Genomic DNA, 12,500 nt, shown 5'->3' with positions numbered 1-12,500 from the left:
GAGTGTCCGCGTTCACCTGCAGCATCTGACCAATCAGCATCTAGAAAAGAGGTCATGTGACATTCAGTATTCCAATTATTTAAAACTAATGTTATACCATCTCCTGTTATACCATCTCCTGTTATACCATCTCCTGTTATACCATCTCCTGTAATACCATCTAATGTTATACCATCTAATGTTATACCATCTCCTGTTATACCATCTCCTGTTATACCATCTCCTGTTATACCATCTAATATTATACCATCTCCTGTTATACCATCTCCTGTTATACCATCTAATATTATACCATCTCCTGTTATACCATCTCCTGTTATACCATCTCCTGTTATACCATCTCCTGTTATACCATCTCCTGTTATACCATCTCCTGTTATACCATCTCCTGTTATACCATCTCCTGTAATACCATCTAATGTTATACCATCTCCTGTTATACATCTCCTGTTATACCATCTCCTGTAATACCATCTCCTGTTATACCATCTCCTGTAATACCATCTCCTGTTATACCATCTCCTGTAATACCATCTCCTGTTATACCATCTCCTGTTATACCATCTCCTGTAATACCATCTCCTGTAATACCATCTCCTGTAATACCATCTCCTGTTATACCATCTAATGTTATACCATCTCCTGTTATACCATCTCCTGTTATACCATCTCCTGTTATACCATCTAATGTTATACCATCTCCTGTTATACCATCTCCTGTTATACCATCTCCTGTTATACCATCTCCTGTTATACCATCTAATATTATACCATCTAATGTTATACCATCTCCTGTTATACCATCTCCTGTTATACCATCTCCTGTTATACCATCTAATGTTATACCATCTCCTGTTATACCATCTCCTGTTATACCATCTCCTGTTATACCATCTAATATTATACCATCTAATGTTATACCATCTCCTGTTATACCATCTAATGTTATACCATCTCCTGTTATACCATCTCCTGTTATACCATCTCCTGTAATACCATCTCCTGTTATACCATCTAATATTATACCATCTAATGTTATACCATCTCCTGTTATACCATCTCCTGTTATACCATCTAATGTTATACCATCTCCTGTTATACCATCTCCTGTTATACCATCTAATGTTATACCATCTCCTGTTATACCATCTCCTGTTATACCATCTCCTGTAATACCATCTAATGTTATACCATCTCCTGTTATACCATCTCCTGTTATACCATCTAATGTTATACCATCTCCTGTTATACCATCTCCTGTTATACCATCTAATGTTATACCATCTCCTGTTATACCATATCCTGTTATACCATCTCCTGTTATACCATCTCCTGTAATACCATCTAATGTTATACCATCTCCTGTTATACCATCTCCTGTTATACCATCTGTTATACCATCTCCTGTTATACCATCTCCTGTTATACCATCTCCTGTTATACCATCTAATGTTATACCATCTCCTGTTATACCATCTAATGTTATACCATCTCCTGTTATACCATCTCCTGTTATACCATCTCCTGTTATACCATCTCCTGTTATACCATCTAATGTTATACCATCTCCTGTTATACCATCTAATGTTATACCATCTCCTGTTATACCATCTGTTATACCATCTCCTGTTATACCATCTCCTGTTATACCATCTCCTGTAATACCATCTCCTGTTATACCATCTAATGTTATACCATCTCCTGTTATACCATCTCCTGTTATACCATCTCCTGTAATACCATCTCCTGTTATACCATCTAATATTATACCATCTAATGTTATACCATCTCCTGTTATATCATCTAATGTTATACCATCTCCTGTTATACCATCTAATGTTATACCATCTAATGTTATACCATCTCCTGTTATACCATCTCCTGTTATACCATCTAATGTTATACCATCTCCTGTTATACCATCTCCTGTTATACCATCTAATATTATACCATCTCCTGTTATACCATATCCTGTTATACCATCTAATGTTATACCATCTCCTGTTATACCATCTCCTGTAATACCATCTCCTGTTATACCATCTAATATTATACCATCTCCTGTTATACCATCTCCTGTAATACCATCTCCTGTTATACCATCTCCTGTTATACCATCTCCTGTAATACCATCTAATGTTATACCATCTCCTGTTATACCATTTCCTGTTATACCATCTCCTGTTATACCATCTCCTGTTATACCATCTCCTGTAATACCATCTCCTGTTATACCATCTCCTGTAATACCATCTCCTGTTATACCATCTCCTGTTATACCATCTCCTGTAATACCATCTCCTGTAATACCATCTCCTGTTATACCATCTAATGTTATACCATCTCCTGTTATACCATCTCCTGTTATACCATCTCCTGTTATACCATCTAATATTATACCATCTAATATTATACCATCTAATGTTATACCATCTCCTGTTATACCATCTCCTGTTATACCATCTAATGTTATACCATCTCCTGTTATACCATCTCCTGTTATGCCATCTCCTGTTATACCATCTAATATTATACCATCTAATGTTATACCATCTCCTGTTATACCATCTCCTGTTATACCATCTAATGTTATACCATCTCCTGTTATACCATCTCCTGTTATACCATCTCCTGTAATACCATCTGCTGTTATACCATCTAATATTATACCATCTAATGTTATACCATCTCCTGTTATACCATCTCCTGTAATACCATCTCCTGTTATACCATCTCCTGTTATACCATCTCCTGTTATACCATCTCCTGTTATACCATCTCCTGTTATACCATCTAATGTTATACCATCTCCTGTTATACCATCTCCTGTTATACCATCTAATGTTATACCATCTCCTGTTATACCATCTCCTGTTATACCATCTCCTGTTATACCATCTCCTGTTATACCATCTGTTATACCATCTCCTGTTATACCATCTAATGTTATACCATCTCCTGTTATACCATCTCCTGTTATACCATCTAATGTTATACCATCTCCTGTTATACCATCTAATGTTATACCATCTCCTGTTATACCATCTCCTGTTATACCATCTCCTGTTATACCATCTAATGTTATACCATCTAATGTTATACCATCTCCTGTTATACCATCTAATGTTATACCATCTCCTGTTATACCATCTCCTGTTATACCATCTAATGTTATACCATCTCCTGTTATACCATCTGTTATACCATCTCCTGTTATACCATCTCCTGTTATACCATCTCCTGTAATACCATCTCCTGTTATACCATCTAATGTTATACCATCTCCTGTTATACAATCTCCTGTTATACCATCTCCTGTAATACCATCTCCTGTAATACCATCTCCTGTTATACCATCTCCTGTTATACCATCTAATATTATACCATCTAATGTTATACCATCTCCTGTTATACCATCTCCTGTTATACCATCTAATGTTATACCATCTCCTGTTATACCATCTCCTGTTATACCATCTAATGTTATACCATCTCCTGTTATACCATCTCCTGTTATACCATCTCCTGTAATACCATCTAATGTTATACCATCTCCTGTTATACCATCTCCTGTTATACCATCTAATGTTATACCATCTCCTGTTATACCATCTCCTGTTATACCATCTAATGTTATACCATCTCCTGTTATACCATATCCTGTTATACCATCTCCTGTTATACCATCTCCTGTAATACCATCTAATGTTATACCATCTCCTGTTATACCATCTCCTGTTATACCATCTCCTGTTATACCATCTCCTGTTATACCATCTAATATTATACCATCTAATGTTATACCATCTCCTGTTATACCATCTCCTGTTATACCATCTCCTGTTATACCATCTAATGTTATACCATCTCCTGTTATACCATCTCCTGTTATACCATCTCCTGTTATACCATCTAATATTATACCATCTAATGTTATACCATCTCCTGTTATACCATCTAATGTTATACCATCTCCTGTTATACCATCTCCTGTTATACCATCTCCTGTAATACCATCTCCTGTTATACCATCTAATATTATACCATCTAATGTTATACCATCTCCTGTTATACCATCTCCTGTTATACCATCTAATGTTATACCATCTCCTGTTATACCATCTCCTGTTATACCATCTAATGTTATACCATCTCCTGTTATACCATCTCCTGTTATACCATCTCCTGTAATACCATCTAATGTTATACCATCTCCTGTTATACCATCTCCTGTTATACCATCTGATGTTATACCATCTCCTGTTATACCATCTCCTGTTATACCATCTAATGTTATACCATCTCCTGTTATACCATATCCTGTTATACCATCTCCTGTAATACCATCTCCTGTTATACCATCTCCTGTTATACCATCTGTTATACCATCTCCTGTTATACCATCTCCTGTTATACCATCTCCTGTTATACCATCTCCTGTTATACCATCTAATGTTATACCATCTCCTGTTATACCATCTCCTGTTATACCATCTCCTGTTATACCATCTCCTGTTATACCATCTCCTGTTATACCATCTCCTGTTATACCATCTAATGTTATACCATCTCCTGTTATACCATCTCCTGTTATACCATCTCCTGTTATACCATCTCCTGTTATACCATCTCCTGTTATACCATCTCCTGTTATACCATCTGTTATACCATCTCCTGTTATACCATCTCCTGTTATACCATCTCCTGTAATACCATCTCCTGTTATACCATCTAATGTTATACCATCTCCTGTTATACCATCTCCTGTTATACCATCTCCTGTAATACCATCTCCTGTTATACCATCTAATATTATACCATCTAATGTTATACCATCTCCTGTTATATCATCTAATGTTATACCATCTCCTGTTATACCATCTAATGTTATACCATCTAATGTTATACCATCTCCTGTTATACCATCTCCTGTTATACCATCTAATGTTATACCATCTCCTGTTATACCATCTCCTGTTATACCATCTAATATTATACCATCTCCTGTTATACCATATCCTGTTATACCATCTAATGTTATACCATCTCCTGTTATACCATCTCCTGTAATACCATCTCCTGTTATACCATCTAATATTATACCATCTCCTGTTATACCATCTCCTGTAATACCATCTCCTGTTATACCATCTCCTGTTATACCATCTCCTGTAATACCATCTAATGTTATACCATCTCCTGTTATACCATTTCCTGTTATACCATCTCCTGTAATACCATCTCCTGTTATACCATCTCCTGTAATACCATCTCCTGTTATACCATCTCCTGTAATACCATCTCCTGTTATACCATCTCCTGTTATACCATCTCCTGTTATACCATCTCCTGTAATACCATCTCCTGTAATACCATCTCCTGTTATACCATCTAATGTTATACCATCTCCTGTTATACCATCTCCTGTTATACCATCTCCTGTTATACCATCTAATATTATACCATCTAATATTATACCATCTAATGTTATACCATCTCCTGTTATACCATCTCCTGTTATACCATCTAATGTTATACCATCTCCTGTTATACCATCTCCTGTTATGCCATCTCCTGTTATACCATCTAATATTATACCATCTAATGTTATACCATCTCCTGTTATACCATCTCCTGTTATACCATCTAATGTTATACCATCTCCTGTTATACCATCTCCTGTTATACCATCTCCTGTAATACCATCTCCTGTTATACCATCTAATATTATACCATCTAATGTTATACCATCTCCTGTTATACCATCTCCTGTAATACCATCTCCTGTTATACCATCTCCTGTTATACCATCTCCTGTTATACCATCTCCTGTTATACCATCTCCTGTTATACCATCTAATGTTATACCATCTCCTGTTATACCATCTCCTGTTATACCATCTAATGTTATACCATCTCCTGTTATACCATCTCCTGTTATACCATCTCCTGTTATACCATCTCCTGTTATACCATCTGTTATACCATCTCCTGTTATACCATCTAATGTTATACCATCTCCTGTTATACCATCTCCTGTTATACCATCTAATGTTATACCATCTCCTGTTATACCATCTAATGTTATACCATCTCCTGTTATACCATCTCCTGTTATACCATCTCCTGTTATACCATCTAATGTTATACCATCTAATGTTATACCATCTCCTGTTATACCATCTAATGTTATACCATCTCCTGTTATACCATCTCCTGTTATACCATCTAATGTTATACCATCTCCTGTTATACCATCTGTTATACCATCTCCTGTTATACCATCTCCTGTTATACCATCTCCTGTAATACCATCTCCTGTTATACCATCTAATGTTATACCATCTCCTGTTATACAATCTCCTGTTATACCATCTCCTGTAATACCATCTCCTGTAATACCATCTCCTGTTATACCATCTCCTGTTATACCATCTAATATTATACCATCTAATGTTATACCATCTCCTGTTATATCATCTAATGTTATACCATCTCCTGTTATACCATCTCCTGTTATACCATCTAATGTTATACCATCTAATGTTATACCATCTCCTGTTATACCATCTCCTGTTATACCATCTAATATTATACCATCTCCTGTTATACCATCTCCTGTTATACCATCTAATATTATACCATCTCCTGTTATACCATCTCCTGTTATATCATCTAATGTTATACCATCTCCTGTTATACCATCTCCTGTTATACCATCTCCTGTTATACTATCTAATGTTATACCATCTAATGTTATACCATCTAATGTTATACCATCTCCTGTTATACCATCTCCTGTTATATCATCTAATGTTATACCATCTCCTGTTATACCATCTCCTGTTATACCATCTCCTGTTATACCATCTCCTGTTATACCATCTAATGTTATACCATCTCCTGTTATACCATCTCCTGTAATACATCTCCTGTTATACCATCTAATATTATACCATCTCCTGTTATACCATCTCCTGTTATATAATCTAATGTTATACCATCTCCTGTTATACCATCTCCTGTTATACCATCTCCTGTTATACCATCTCCTGTTATACCATCTCCTGTTATATCATCTAATGTTATACCATCTCCTGTTATACCATCTCCTGTTATACCATCTCCTGTTATACCATCTAATGTTATTCCATCTCCTGTTATTCCATCTCCTGTTATACCATCTAATGTTATACCATCTCCTGTTATACCATCTCCTGTTATACCATCTCCTGTAATACCATCTCCTGTTATACCATCTCCTGTTATACCATCTAATATTATACCATCTAATGTTATACCATCTCCTGTTATACCATCTCCTGTTATACCATCTCCTGTTATACCATCTAATGTTATACCATCTCCTGTTATACCATCTCCTGTTATACCATCTAATATTATACCATCTAATGTTATACCATCTCCTGTTATACCATCTAATGTTATACCATCTCCTGTTATACCATCTCCTGTTATACCATCTCCTGTAATACCATCTCCTGTTATACCATCTAATATTATACCATCTAATGTTATACCATCTCCTGTTATACCATCTCCTGTAATACCATCTCCTGTTATACCATCTCCTGTTATACCATCTAATGTTATACCATCTCCTGTTATACCATCTCCTGTTATACCATCTAATGTTATACCATCTCCTGTTATACCATCTCCTGTTATACCATCTCCTGTTATACCATCTCCTGTAATCCCATCTAATGTTATACCATCTCCTGTTATACCATCTCCTGTTATACCATCTAATGTTATACCATCTCCTGTTATACCATCTCCTGTTATACCATCTAATGTTATACCATCTCCTGTTATACCATCTCCTGTTATACCATCTCCTGTTATACCATCTCCTGTAATACCATCTAATGTTATACCATCTCCTGTTATACCATCTCCTGTTATACCATCTGTTATACCATCTCCTGTTATACCATCTCCTGTTATACCATCTAATGTTATACCATCTCCTGTTATACCATCTCCTGTTATACCATCTAATGTTATACCATCTCCTGTTATACCATCTCCTGTTATACCATCTCCTGTTATACCATCTCCTGTTATACCATCTGTTATACCATCTCCTGTTATACCATCTCCTGTAATACCATCTCCTGTTATACCATCTAATGTTATACCATCTCCTGTTATACCATCTCCTGTTATACCATCTCCTGTAATACCATCTCCTGTTATACCATCTAATATTATACCATCTAATGTTATACCATCTCCTGTTATATCATCTAATGTTATACCATCTCCTGTTATACCATCTAATGTTATACCATCTAATGTTATACCATCTCCTGTTATACCATCTCCTGTTATACCATCTAATGTTATACCATCTCCTGTTATACCATCTCCTGTTATACCATCTAATATTATACCATCTCCTGTTATACCATATCCTGTTATACCATCTAATGTTATACCATCTCCTGTTATACCATCTCCTGTAATACCATCTCCTGTTATACCATCTAATATTATACCATCTCCTGTTATACCATCTTCTGTAATACCATCTCCTGTTATACCATCTCCTGTTATACCATCTCCTGTTATACCATCTCCTGTAATACCATCTAATGTTATACCATCTCCTGTTATACCATCTCCTGTTATACCATCTCCTGTAATACCATCTCCTGTTATACCATCTCCTGTAATACCATCTCCTGTTATACCATCTCCTGTTATACCATCTCCTGTTATACCATCTCCTGTAATACCATCTCCTGTAATACCATCTCCTGTTATACCATCTAATGTTATACCATCTCCTGTTATACCATCTCCTGTTATACCATCTAATATTATACCATCTAATATTATACCATCTAATGTTATACCATCTCCTGTTATACCATCTCCTGTTATACCATCTAATGTTATACCATCTCCTGTTATACCATCTCCTGTTATACCATCTCCTGTTATACCATCTCCTGTTATACCATCTAATATTATACCATCTAACGTTATACCATCTCCTGTTATACCATCTCCTGTTATACCATCTAATGTTATACCATCTCCTGTTATACCATCTCCTGTTATACCATCTCCTGTAATACCATCTCCTGTTATACCATCTAATATTATACCATCTAATGTTATACCATCTCCTGTAATACCATCTCCTGTTATACCATCTCCTGTTATACCATCTCCTGTTATACCATCTCCTGTTATACCATCTAATGTTATACCATCTCCTGTTATACCATCTCCTGTTATACCATCTCCTGTTATACTATCTAATGTTATACCATCTAATGTTATACCATCTCCTGTTATACCATCTCCTGTTATATCATCTAATGTTATACCATCTCCTGTTATACCATCTCCTGTTATACCATCTCCTGTTATACCATCTCCTGTTATACCATCTCCTGTTATATCATCTAATGTTATACCATCTCCTGTTATACCATCTCCTGTTATACCATCTCCTGTTATACCATCTAATGTTATTCCATCTCCTGTTATTCCATCTCCTGTTATACCATCTAATGTTATACCATCTCCTGTTATACCATCTCCTGTTATACCATCTCCTGTAATACCATCTCCTGTTATACCATCTCCTGTTATACCATCTAATATTATACCATCTAATGTTATACCATCTCCTGTTATACCATCTAATGTTATACCATCTCCTGTTATACCATCTCCTGTTATACCATCTAATGTTATACCATCTCCTGTTATACCATCTCCTGTTATACCATCTAATGTTATACCATCTCCTGTTATACCATCTACTGTTATACCATCTAATATTATACCATCTCCTGTTATACCATCTCCTGTTATATCATCTAATGTTATACCATCTCCTGTTATACCATCTCCTGTTATACCATCTAATGTTATACCATCTAATGTTATACCATCTCCTGTTATACCATCTCCTGTTATATCATCTAATGTTATACCATCTCCTGTTATACCATCTCCTGTTATACCATCTCCTGTTATACCATCTAATGTTATACCATCTAATGTTATACCATCTCCTGTTATACCATCTCCTGTTATACCATCTCCTGTTATACCATCTCCTGTTATACCATCTCCTGTAATACCATCTCCTGTTATACCATCTCCTGTTATACCATCTCCTGTTATACCATCTCCTGTAATACCATCTCCTGTTATACCATCTAATGTTATACCATCTCCTGTTATACCATCTCCTGTAATACCATCTCCTGTTATACCATCTCCTGTTATACCATCTAATATTATACCATCTCCTGTTATACCATCTCCTGTTATATCATCTAATGTTATACCATCTCCTGTTATACCATCTCCTGTTATACCATCTCCTGTTATACTATCTAATGTTATACCATCTAATGTTATACCATCTCCTGTTATACCATCTCCTGTTATATCATCTAATGTTATACCATCTCCTGTTATACCATCTCCTGTTATACCATCTCCTGTTATATCATCTAATGTTATACCATCTCCTGTTATACCATCTCCTGTTATACCATCTCCTGTTATACTATCTAATGTTATACCATCTAATGTTATACCATCTCCTGTTATACCATCTCCTGTTATATCATCTAATGTTATACCATCTCCTGTTATACCATCTCCTGTTATACCATCTCCTGTTATACCATCTAATGTTATACCATCTAATGTTATACCATCTCCTGTTATACCATCTCCTGTTATACCATCTCCTGTTATACCATCTCCTGTAATACCATCTCCTGTTATACCATCTCCTGTTATACCATCTCCTGTTATACCATCTCCTGTTATACCATCTCCTGTAATACCATCTCCTGTTATACCATCTAATGTTATACCATCTCCTGTTATACCATCTCCTGTAATACCATCTCCTGTTATACCATCTCCTGTTATACCATCTAATATTATACCATCTCCTGTTATATCATCTAATGTTATACCATCTCCTGTTATACCATCTCCTGTTATACCATCTCCTGTTATACTATCTAATGTTATACCATCTAATGTTATACCATCTCCTGTTATACCATCTCCTGTTATATCATCTAATGTTATACCATCTCCTGTTATACCATCTCCTGTTATACCATCTCCTGTTATATCATCTAATGTTATACCATCTCCTGTTATACCATCTCCTGTTATACCATCTAATGTTATACCATCTAATGTTATACCATCTCCTGTTATACCATCTCCTGTTATACCATCTCCTGTTATACCATCTAATGTTATACCATCTCCTGTTATACCATCTCCTGTTATACCATCTAATGTAATACCATCTCCTGTTATACCATCTCCTGTTATACCATCTAATGTTATACCATCTCCTGTTATACCATCTCCTGTTATCCCATCTCCTGTTATACCATCTCCTGTTATACCATCTAATGTTATACCATCTCCTGTTATACCATCTAATGTTATACCATCTCCTGTTATACCATCTCCTGTTATACCATCTCCTGTTATACCATCTCCTGTTATACCATCTAATATTATACCATCTCCTGTTATACCATCTCCTGTTATACCATCTAATGTTATACCATCTAATGTTATACCATCTCCTGTTATACCATCTCATGTTATACCATCTCCTGTTATACCATCTAATGTTATACCATCTCCTGTTATACCATCTCCTGTTATACCATCTAATGTTATACCATCTCCTGTTATACCATCTAATGTTATACCATCTGCTGTTATACCATCTAATGTTATACCATCTAATGTTATACCATCTCCAGTTATACCATCTCCTGTAATACCATCTCCTATTATACCATCTCCTGTTATACCATCTAATGTTATACCATCTCCTGTTATACCATCTCCTGTTATACCATCTAATGTTATACCATCTCCTGTTATACCATCTCCTGTTATACCATCTCCTGTTATACCATCTCCTGTTATACCATCTCATGTTATACCATCTCCTGTTATACCATCTCCTGTTATACCATCTCCTGTTATACCATCTAATGTTATACCATCGACACACACATCTTTCTCTCTAACCCCCAGGTTCCTACCTTGGCCGGCAGGCTGACTGTGTCCCAGTCTGGGGAAGGGAACTCCAGCTTCCCCCTGAGTATCTGGTCAAACAACTCCTCCTGGTCGTTATTCTCACTGTAGGAGAGGAGAGAGACTGAGTGTACCCAGTCATAACGTTTAGACCAGTGAACATACTATCACCTCCGGAACTCACCTGCGGAACGGAGGGAACCCACACAGTAGGATGTAGGTGATCACGCCTGCAGCCCAGATATCCACCTTCAGACCATATCTAGCAGCACACACGGGTAAGTTGACAACATCATTTATTTTACATTTTGGTCACTTAGAAGATGGTCTTATCTGAATCAGTACCTGGGCTTGAGAAGGCCACGGATAAGACGAGATCTCCACTGACGCCCAGGATCCTTCAATTCAAAGTCCCA

At 36.1% G+C, this 12,500-nt stretch overlaps 1 long non-coding RNA gene across 1 annotated transcript in view; it reads right to left on the bottom strand.

The window, feature by feature from the left end:
• LOC123485330 overlaps nt 1-12,400 on the bottom strand; it is a 13,187-nt gene extending 787 nt beyond the window's left edge. The window contains exons 1-3 of the long non-coding RNA XR_006658959.1: nt 12,269-12,400; nt 12,093-12,189; nt 1-40 (exon numbers count right to left, since the gene is read on the bottom strand). The exon at nt 1-40 is cut by the window's left edge and continues 41 nt beyond it. This is a non-coding gene — a long non-coding RNA (uncharacterized LOC123485330). The remainder of the gene's footprint in view (nt 41-12,092; nt 12,190-12,268) is intronic.
• Nucleotides 12,401-12,500: the final 100 nt, after the last annotated feature.

The sequence above is a fragment of the Coregonus clupeaformis genome, unplaced genomic scaffold (assembly GCF_020615455.1).
Source record: "Coregonus clupeaformis isolate EN_2021a unplaced genomic scaffold, ASM2061545v1 scaf0645, whole genome shotgun sequence".
Taxonomy (NCBI): Eukaryota; Metazoa; Chordata; class Actinopteri; order Salmoniformes; family Salmonidae; genus Coregonus; species Coregonus clupeaformis.
The sequence above is the reverse complement of the archived record's forward strand: the minus strand, read 5'-3'. Positions and strand labels throughout refer to the sequence as shown.